This window comes from Cervus canadensis, chromosome 23, assembly GCF_019320065.1.
Source record: "Cervus canadensis isolate Bull #8, Minnesota chromosome 23, ASM1932006v1, whole genome shotgun sequence".
Lineage (NCBI taxonomy): Eukaryota > Metazoa > Chordata > Mammalia > Artiodactyla > Cervidae > Cervus > Cervus canadensis.
Window position 1 is genome coordinate 48,683,479 of NC_057408.1, and position 11,687 is coordinate 48,695,165.

Here is an 11,687-nt window from a genome sequence, read left to right on the forward strand (position 1 = left end):
GGAATTCTTCCACCATCCCCACGGCCTCAAAGTCCCAGTATGGGAAATTGTGCTTTAGAGGGATGTTATGAATATTAAGGAACAAGTGATTATAAATCTTTTGGCAAACAAACAGTCCTATAGAAATGTTAAATAACCGTATGTTCCCATTTAACTTCATTTATAGTGTTTGGATGAAACTAAGACATTTTGCTCTTGTTTAGGGCTTACACTATTCAGTATTTGTAAAGAAATCATTAGCCACCTCTTACATAAGTCTCAGGGAGGTTCTCATCATCTCCATGCCATCTGCTCCAGAGGATTGTCTATTTGGGGGAGGGCAGTGCAGGGTTGGAGGGTTGGTCTGCTCTGAATGCCCTGTAGTTGGCTGGGTTTGCTATGAATAGTCTTTTAATTATGTGACTTTACTCCGGTCAAAAGGCTTCATCAATTCACTGACTCTCCAAGGGCATTTACAGGTCATTAAAAAACTAAGCTCCATACAACTGGCCTTCATCTTGGACGATAGATAACATTCAACACGATTCTTTTCCACGTGTTTCCATTTTGTTGTGCAAAACATCCTCCTCCTACCCCCACATCAGTGTGCATGTTTCTCCGAAATCCAATTATTCATAAAAACGTGGGACCTTTATCTAGAATAAATGATATCCACAAGTGTTCCAGGAAACTTTAACCTTAACTACTTATGATAATTAATGGCTCCAAATTAAGCCAGCGAACCTTTCACTAGAGTTACCAAAGAGGAACTTAAATTCTTTGAGAGCCTTTACTCCGCCCTCATCCCATGATTCTACAGAAGTTCCAAAGAGACGTAGCAGAAAGGTGACAGTCATGGGAGATGGAGATGAAACGTGTCTCTGGTTCTCTGCAGGCTGGACAGTCGACCCTCCGCTTCCCTGAGATGGAGTCCCTCCCTCTAGATTCTTTCTACAGTTGGCAATGCCTCTGTTTTTCCTCTCTCCTCAGTGGAGTTAATGAGTGCTTTCCACTATTTTGGAATCGCCTCCCATGTAAACTATTCCATGATTCAAGGAGGACATTGCATGGACCTCAGTCTTCTGCGACTTAGTCTCCCCCTCACTTTGATTACATCTTCAAAGTCTGTCCACATCCAGTGCCCAGGGCCCTCTCTCTGACCTGGTTAGAGCCCCTGGGCCCCCGACACAAAGCGTATAGGGATCTCGGGTTCAGAAATGCCTCACCAGACTCTTCTTCTACATCTTTAGTAAACTAAGTTAGTACTAAGACATTTTAAAGCAATAAAGTCTTCATTTACACCCTTTAAATATCTGTAGACGGTTATCATGGCCCTCAGTCAAGCAACACGCTAACCCAGCTCTGCCCTCTCTCAGAAAACACACACGAGCAGTATTTGTGCTATTTTGGAAGATCTTTATGTCACCAAACACTCTGACTCCCTTGTTATTCAGAAATGGAAGGTGAACACAGAGCACAGAGAACCTTCTCCTTTTCTTCATAAAAACTCCCTGTGCAGCCTGCAAACAATGGGATGGTCATCAGTAAATAGCATTTTATCAAGCAGGTTTTCATAGTAGTAAGATGTCTTCTCCTCCTTTTTTCTCTAAGCTGCATTTTCCCCTCTATTTCTGTTGGCTCTTATCTTCTGGTAAAATGTGTGAATCTGCTCCTCATAGCGAACTTTGAACAGACTTCACTATGAATTTTTGAAGGACAGTGATTATACTAGTAATCTGTGTGTGAGAGAGCCAAATAAGTGAGTGGTTGAATAAATAAATGACTAAATGAATACAACTGCAAAAAGAAATCATCAGGAAATAGGAGATAAGTTAAAAGAAGGAAGAAATCTGGTTATTTTTCTACATTCAATACTGATGTTGTACTGTGACTGAAGCAGTAAATCCTAAGAAAACTGTGATGACTAAGAAAGGCACATAGCAACTGGCCGGCTTTGGCAACAGACAGTCTTAAACTTAAATCCTTGCCCCACCACTTAGGAACCTCCTAAACCTCTCCAAACCTCAGTTTTCTCTTCTTCCTGAGGCAGGTCAAAACAGCCGTCATTCCCACGTCACAGGGCTCACCATAGAATTATGTCGTAAATTGCTTGCCACTGTGCCTCGCAGAGGGAGTGCTCAACAAATGTAATAATCTCTGGATGACATTCTAGCAAGTGTGAAAGACATTTCTTCTTTTGGCTAAATATACAACATGCATCCCACTGACCTGTTCTCTCCTATCTTCTAATTCTCATCTCCTGTTTTTAAATCCTTAGTGTTTATTTTACTGAAGTAATTCCCATACTCTTTTCATATCAGGATTTAGTAAGTAATGCCTTGCCTGTGTCTTGCCTAGCTTTTGGAGGACAAGGTCAAAGACCGAGGTGGTGCTGGCCCCATCCACAGCTGTGCTCCAAGTCCTCTCGTTGTCCCACCCTTCCCGTTTTTGATGATACAACTGCACTGGAGCATAAAATAAAGGAGAGTGCTCCAGCAAGTAAAGAAATGTCTCTAACATAAATCAGAAGAGGGAGAAAGGCAATTGAACATTTTTCAAATTCTAAAGGTATCATTCGAATGGTCTCCCTTCCAGAATGTCTTATCTGAAGTTGGAGAAGAGATTCCCGGAATCCTCTCTGCCAATAAAACTTGGAAGTTTTGCAAGAACCCCCAACAAGGCAGGCATCTTAGACCTGGTGCCGCCATGTTGCCTGTAAACTCAATCCGGGTCCCATCCTGTTAGTCGCCTCAAAGCAAAACCGCACAGCTGAGATTGTCCTGGACACTATCACAACTGACAAGCGGGTTGAAAAGAGAATAGGGAGCCAGGAGTGAGTTTGCTATGAGTGGGAAAGGAGGGAGCAGCAGGACTATTTAGCTGAGACATCTGGGGACTGAGGGCTTCACATGATTAAGAAAATAATGAATCCCCAGCTTAACAGCTGTTGGCTAGGGAGACATCAGCATGCCATTTTTATTTAGGGCTGCATTATCTTCACAGAGATTGGGATGTCTGTGCAAGACAGGCTGCCTGGCGTGGTTGAGAGCCCCCGATTTGCCACAAGCAGAGGATGCTGAGTCCACAGATGGAAAAATTATGTGCCAGCCCCCATGGTCAGCTTTTGCAGGAATTTTCTCAGTTAATCCTCACAAAACTCCCTGTGAGTAAGGTGTGGTGGCTAGTCCCCATTTTACAGAAGGAGAAACTGAATGGAGGGATATGAAGTAACTTGACCACACTCATAAAGGGTCAGGATTCCTGCTCCAGCACAGGGACTTCTAGGCCACATTCCTAACCACTGTGCAATCTGGCCTCCTTAGCAACCTGGAAAGAAGCATGCATGCATGCTCAGTCGCTCAGTCGTGTCCAACTCTGTGTGACCCCATGGACTGTAGCCCACCAGGGTCCTCTGTCCATGGGATTCTCCAGGCAAGAATACTAGAGTGGGTCGCCATTTCCTTCTTGAGGGGATCTTCCCCAACCCAGGGATCAGACCCAAGTCTCTTGCATTGGCTACGTTGGTAGGTGGATTCTTTAATGCTGAGCCACCTGGGAAAGAAACAGTGAGGTTTTAAGGTGAACTTCAGTGGTGGTTACCTAAGCCCTGTCCTAGGCCCAAGACACATCAAGGTTGCTGAAAGGGCATTTTTTACTTCAGTATGGCTGGTGGAAATGTGGATATTCCAGGATGTTCATCCAGAAGAGGAGAGAGACTTGGTAGAGGAGAGAATGTGGAGTGGTAAGGTATATATGTGATACACAAGACACATGTCCTCACTCACTCACTTACTCATGTGTCCATGAGAAGCTCCAGGCAAGATGGCGCTTATCCTTCTTTACCAGTGACCCCTGCCCAATACCGTGGTAACACACTCTTATCTCTCCCTCACCATCCTCACCCATCTTACTCCTCAAATCCTGACCGCCTGGCTAGCACCCTCCTTCCCATCACCTGGATACCCAGATTTCCACTTGGAACATGGATCTTCATTCCTCTTTGTTCTTTGAAAGCACAAGACACAGAGGCTTGCTGCTTACTTATTATGTCCTTCTGCTCAAAATCCTGACTGAAGTTGATAGAACCAAAATTAAATCACAGTAGATAAAGAACTTAATGTTAAATAAAAGTAACACTTCTCTTTAAAAAAATTTTTCATGAGCGTTCATGTCATTCTGACTACTGGAAACTTCTTCTCATGAAATTAATATATTTTCTGAGCTTAACACTTCAAAAAAAAATAAAAAAATAAAAAAAAAAACACTTCAGTCACAATGATCACTTTACATTTTTACTTCTTCCAATTGGGTTTTTGCAACTCAGAGATCAAGTTTGTTATGTAACAACATTAACAGCTAATCAATTAGGCTCCCCTTTGCCATTTTCTTGAGTGGGGCTGGTGGAGCCAAGGCCTAACAGAATTTTGTGGGAACCTGTTTGGAGGCTGAGCCTGTCCTTGGACTCTAAGGTCCAGATTCAAAGCCAGAGCTGTGCTTCTCCTAACGGGGGAAATGGACGTGAGAGTCACCATGATATGGATTCATCAGCTCTTCTCTGAAGCTCCTTGAACCAACATGACTGAAGATTTTTTCAATTTCAGAGGAGAAATGTGCACATACTATGTATTACGCAACATCTCCCTTTGGGGTCTGGGACAGCACCCCCTAATAAAACACATTAATATTTCTGCAGGTGAATATATGAATATTCCCACTAAGTGGGGTAAATGTGAAATAAAAACATCAGGTCAAGTTAGCTCTGTCATAACTTTAGATCAGATCATGGTTGCCACATGAGTTAGCTTTGGTTTTCAGTGATTTTGGATTGCAGATTTATGGGGAAGAGATTGTGGACCTGCAGATCAATGCAAATTGCTGCCGTTTATTGATCATTGGTTTGTATTGTTGTTCAGTCACTCAGTCGTGTCCAACTCTTTGCCGCCCCATGGTCTGTAGCCAGCCAGGCTTCCCTGTCCTTCACTATCTCCCAGAGTTGGCTCAAACTCATGACCATTGAGTCAATGATGTCATCCAACAATCTCACTCTCTGTCATCCCCTTCTCCTGCCTTCATCTTTCCCAGCATCAGGGTCTCTTGGTTTCCTATGCTCACTTGTAAGCCCAGCAGAAAGGTAATTGCAGCAGAGGAAGGTAGTTCTGTTCTCAGCTTCATGCCATAGATCAGGAAACTCCCAAATGGAGAAAGTCAAGGAAAAAGGCCTGAGGTCTAAGAGCTAGACGAGGACTCAGAGCTGGGTATCTCAAGCCATTCGAGGAGGCCATGATGTTCTCCTCCTGAGAAAATAACCGGCTTTGGAGGGTTTTTTTCCTCAAGATGACAGCTTTTTGTATCTCCCCATCTGACTGGAATCCCCTGGCTCCTTGGCGTCGGGAGCTCCGCCCTCCTCATGGACCATCGTCTCTGGGGGCTGGTCCTGGCTCCTTCCGCAGGGCCTCTCTCCTTCTCTTGCTCAAGTTATTTTAAAAATAGTTGAGTGCCCCAGACATTCTTGAAGCAGTCACTTCCTTCCCTTCTCCTTTATTAATGGGTTTATTTCTTTGGCCTCCCCAGCGCTGCTCTGAGGCACGGTGGAAGGCCTGTTTATTGCCTTTGGCTGACATTACCTTTCTCCTCCTCCACCCACAACCTTATCTTCTCCCCGCCAGTGGGACTAACCTTTGTGCCTTTCCTCCTCTGGTCTTCCCTCTCCTGCTCTGCATTTTTCTGGGGTGAGCCTTCTCCCCACCCCCACCCCTGGGGTAGGGGATGGGGCGGGATTTCTGAGTGCAGCTCCCTGGCCTGGGGAACTACAGGCTGCTCCTGGCCCCGGTTCCTCGGCAAGGCTTTGACTGTGAGGGAGTCACACTCTGTATCAAAAATGTCCAAGCTCCATGTGAAATTCTGACCGTCTCCAATGTTCTTTGGCATTTCATATTCTCCCCAGGGCCAGTACTTTGGCTACCTGATGTGAAGAGCCAACTCATTGGAAAAGACCCTAATGCTGGGAAAGACCGAAGGCAGGAGGAGAAGGGGGTGACAGAGGATGAGACGGTTGGATGGTATCACTGACTCAATGAACATGAATTTGAACAGACTCTGGGAGATGGTGAAGAACAGGGAAGCCTGGCGTGCTGCAGTCCATGGGGTTGCAAAGAGTTGAACATGACTGAATGACTGAACAGCAACTTCTCCCGGGGTGCACACGCTCTCAAGCAGGCAGGGTCTGAGGCTGGGGCTCTTCTTATTGGAAATCTAGTTCAGGATCACGTGCCCCTGGGCAGCTCCTGGCGGCTTTGTGAGGACCGTGGTTGTGGTGAATTGACACCAAAGGAACCTGAGCCACCTGGGGCTTCTGATCTCCCAGCCTTTTTGGAAGGGGCCCCTGGCTGTTTAGGCAAGACTGGCTGAGGGTGGGGTGATATGGTCTGCAGTTCCCAGCTCACCCGTTGGGGGACCTCCCAAGCAATTTCCTAATTAACCTCTTTTCCTTCACGGCCTCACCTATAAAACAAGAGTCATGAGAATATCACTGCACTTTCACCAGTTCCCATGCGTGCTTCTTCACACCACCAAGCAATTCTCCCATGCCAGTGGAGGGTCCTACAATCCAGCTCAGCTGTCACCCTGTGTACCTGGAGACGGCATCGGATCCCCCAGGTTAAGGGTTCAGTTCTAACAAGACTCCTCTTCAGATGTCAATGGCAAGTCCAGGTGTCACCTGTGCTTCTGACCCACTGGTTCTCAATCAGAGGTTCCCATGACCCTATCCTTGGGTTTGATTAGTTTGTTAGAGGAGCTCGCAGAACTCAGACAAACATTTACTTAACCTTTGCCAGCTTATTTCCCAGGTGGCACTAGTAGTAAAGAAAACAAAATGCAGGAGACATAAGAGATGCAGGTTTGATCCCTGGGTTGGGAAGATCCCCTGGAGGAGGGAATGGCAACCTGTTCCAGTATTGCCTAGAGAATCCCATGGGCAGAAGAGCCTGGCAGGCTACAGTCCTTAAGGTTGCAAAGAGCCATACATGACAGAATGGCAACATGCATGCACCAGCTTATTATGAAAGGATGTGACTCAGGGCAAGGTATGTGAAGGAGCACAAAGCTTCCACCATCTTCCCAGTGGGTTCCTCTACCCAAATTCTCCATGTATTCACCACTCCAGAAGCTCTCTGAGTCCAGTTCAGTACATGGACATGAGCAATGAAATCATTGGCCACTGGTGATGGATTCAACCTCTGGCACATCTCTGGTCTGTGGAGGCCTGGAGTGAGACTGAAAGTTCCAATCCTCCAGGCACGGGGCACTTTGCCCTGGCAACCAGTCCCCCACCCCCATTACTGATAGACTTTCCAAGAGTCACTTTATTAACATAACAAAAGATAGCTTTCCCACTCCATCACAGAAGAAATCCCAATGGTTTTAGGATCTCTATGCCTGGAACATGGACTGAAACCAACTATGCATTTCTTATTATAAATCACAACATTACAACCACCAAAGCCGTTGACTTGTTTTGAGGAATAAGTCTATTAAATGAGCAAATGTGTGTGGAGGCTTCCACACTCTGCCAGCTCTCTGGACAGAGTTCTCCGCTACCCTCAAACTCTTCTGAGCGCCAGTGTGAAGTTCTAAGGCCACCAAGGCTTACAAGTGCTAAGATTGTTCTCTCTCACTAGTTTCTGCGCCTTCACTATTGCTGCACTGTTTGTCTTCTTTGTTTCCTAGAATCTTGAACACCATTCATTTCAGAGCTGACAGGCACATCAGTCATCCTTTAATTGCTTCATTTTACAGATAAGGAAAGACAATTCCATAAACTTGCCCAGGGTGGGAATCCCCACACAGATAGGGCTGATACTAAAACCCAAGGGTGGGGTTCTGAGTTGGTGCTCCCTACTAGGAATGACCAACCATCCTGGCTTTCTAGGGACTCTTTCTGTTTTAGCACCAGAAGTTCCTCTTCTCAGAAAACCCTCAGCCCAGCTGGTCACTCTAACCCTCTGGTATTCGTAAGTCTTGTTGCTTTATTCATCAAAATAGTATGTTTGTTGTATTTACAACTATTTTGTTGTTGTTTTACAGTTGCTAAGTTGTGCTCGACTCTTTGCGACCCCATGGACTGCAGCTTGCCAGGCTTCCCTGTCCTTTACTATCTCCCGGAGCTTGCTCAAACTCATGTCCATTGAGTTAGTGATCCCATCCAACCATTTTATCCTCCGTCGCCCCCTTCTCTTCCTGCTCTCAATCTTTTCCAGCACAACTATTTACATGTGGGAAAATAAACCCTTCACATGCCAGTTCTCCATATAGGCAATATTTTTAAGCCACTGAATCCTAACATTTTATAAAATAAACATTTTCAGTTAGGCATGCTGTTCGTTTTTACTTACCTTCCATATCACAGCTCATTAGATTTCTCCAAACCACGTGAGTAATCTGTAGCTGGCTGTCCAGAGGGAGAGGATGGGCTTTCAAATTGACTGAGAATGAGTTCAATGCTGTTAATTTAAAAGACAAAAATCATGAAGTTCTAACTAACTTTGGAGAGTAGCTTACAATCCATCAGACTTAATCCCCACATTTGAAAAATGTTGGCCTTCTGGAAACCATTATAAGAAGCTTTTGTTGCAAAACACACTGATGGAGGAGAAATGCTATGCAAACTAAAATATTAAATGATGTTATTAATCCAAATATCTTACCACAGTGGCTGTTTCTTTTGGAAGAGAGTGGGCAAATCTAAGGCTTGGCCTGAAATTTGCATGAACTCAAGAAAAGTGATTATGGCTCCCATTGGTTTAATCTATAAAAATATTTATTGCATGCTCAATCTAAACAAGCTGAAACTTGAAGGACTGGTTAGCCAGACTCAAACTTGGCGAAGTAGCATTTCAGGTGGTGAGACCAACACAAGCAAAGCCCTCTCATGGGAAAAGGGTTTGGCATATACCAAGATTCTGACTGCATTCATAAAGGTAGAAGATGCTTGCTCTTTGGAAGAAAAGCTATGACAAACCTAGACAGCATATTAAAAAGCAGAGACATCACTTTGCCCACAAAAGTCTGTATAGTCAAAGCTATGGTTTTTCCAGTAGTCATGTACAGATGTAAGAGTTGGACCATAAAGAAGGCTGAGCACCAAAGAATTGATGCTTTCAAATTGTAGTACTGGAGAAGACTCCTGAGAATCCCTTGGATAGCAAGGAGATCAAACCAGTCAATCCTGAAGGAAATCAATCCTAAATATTCATTAGAAGGACTGATATTGAAGCTAAAGCTCCGATACTTTGGCTACCTGATGCAAACAGCTGACTCATTGGAAAAGACCCTGATGCTGCAAAGTGGGAGGAGAAGGTAGGAGGAGAAGGGGGCGACAGAGGATGAGATAGTCAGATGACATCACTGTCTCAGTGGACATGAGTATGAGCAAACTCCGGGAGATGGTGAAGGACACGAAAGCTTTGCATGCTGCAGTCCACGGGATTGCAGCAAGTTGGACACAACTTAGCAACTGAACAACCACAACAAAGATTTTGAAAGAAAGTCAATGGGTCACTGATTTGATAGGCACTGGAATATTTCAATTCCTACTACAGATGATAACAACATTTTGGTAAACTCTACCAGTAATCAGACCCTCTTTAGTGGTCCACATGCCACATTTGCCCTAGGAACTTCCAGTCAGCCCTAGTGATGTCATGGCATCACTGTTCCAAAAGAATTGACATCAGGATCTTGAAGAGATATTAGCAGATATTACAGTAACTTCTATGTTACTGTAGTACTATTCACAGTAGCCAGGATATAGAAACAACTTAAATGTCCATGGACAAATGAATAGATTAAAAAATATTTGTATATATCTATAGAATAACTGGAATGTTATTCAGCCTTCAAAAGGAAGGCATCCTGCTATACATGAAAATATTGATGGATCTTGAAACCATTATGTTAAAGGAAATAAACTGGTCACAGAAGGACAAGTACCACACAATTCCACTTATTATACGAGGTATCCAAAGTAGTCAGATTCACTGAAGCAAAGAATAGAATGGTGGTACCAGGGGTTAAGGGAAAGGGAAAGTGAAAAGTCCCTTTTCCACTGAGCGTAAAGTTTCAGTTATGCAAAATGAATAAATTCTAGAGATTTGCTGTATAACACTATACCTGTAGGTAACAATGCTGAATCACATGCTTTAAAACCCACCTGCATAAATCTTATGTTAAGTGTTCTTACCACAATAAAATAAAGTAAAAATTTAAAAAACTCTGTGGATATCTGAGAAAACTGGGAAGTTGCGTGGGAAAGTACCAAATGTCTAAATAAATATGTGAATAACCTTTACTCTTTATATTTGATACATGAGCCTCATTTACCACCATCTTGTTGTCTATATAATAATCATCAATCATGTTATAAATATTCACTTGAGTTATTATTTTTAATATTATTATTATTTAATTCTACAAAAATTATTTATTTACTTGTTAGTATGTGGCTATGTTGGGTCTTAGTTGCAGCACTCGAGATCTTCTTGCATTATGTGGGGTCTTTCCTTGCAGCACTTAGACTCTTTAGTTGTGGCTTGTGAGCTCAAGAGCACTCAGCTCAGTAATGGCATGGGCATAGTTGTTCTGCTGCATGTGGGATCTTAGTTCCCGGACCAAGGATTGAACTTGTGTCCCCTGCATTGCAAGATGGATTCTTAACCACTGGACCACCAGGGAAGTCCCATATTTTTCAGTTTGCTTGTTATTGGAGATTATATGAAATATTGATGGAGTTTGCCTGGACAAATTACTTTCTCTGTTCCCCTGCTTCCTAATTCATGGTTAATAATGGTGTCTCCTGTGAAGTTTAAGCATTAAATTAAAATTATATTTGTAAGAGATTTAGCCCAGTGTCTGACACTTAGTGATTAACAAATATTAGCTGTAATTCTCTTTATGCACTGAAGTTCGGCATGTATCAAAGAAGGAACACAGCGATAAAAGCAAAGCAGTCATGGATTTGAAACCATCTTAAACAAACAGTCCCAAAGTCAGAAAACTTCAAAGACGAGATTATCTATCTCATCCTATAGTTTCTAAAAACACAGGTGAAAACTCTCCAAGAAGAAAAAGTACTCAACTTGAAAAAATAGATATCAGGTAGTAAAAGAGCTTCCCAGGTGGTGCCAGTGGTAGAGAATCTGCCTGCAACGCAGGATAAGCAAGTTTGATCCCAGGGTCGGAAAGATCCCCTGGAGAAGGAAATGGCAACCCGCTCCAGTATTCTTGCCTGGGAAATCCCATGGACAGAGGAGCCTGGCGGGCTACAGTCCAGGGGTTGCAAAGAGTCGGACACAACTAAGCGACTAAGCACGCACACACACACAAAGGACAAAGAAAGTTATTTGTCCTTTGGATTTCCTTCCACTGTAAATAAAGATATGCTGGATGCCCAGTGTGTGTTGTGTGATGGAACATTCTCTAGCACCTCCCTTGAACCCTGCTAAGCCTTAGGATTTTCAAAGATAATCTGACTGTTAATGATCTTTTTCCTTTACTATATATGGTACCCATGAAAAATGGAGTTTCCATGTAATATGTAATATTACAGTGGAACAAAATAAAGTAGAGGTGATGCTGTGTTGTATGTGAGGGTGCAATTCAGTAGCTATAGGCTTCAAGCAAAGTGGATGTAAACTCAACACAAAAACAAT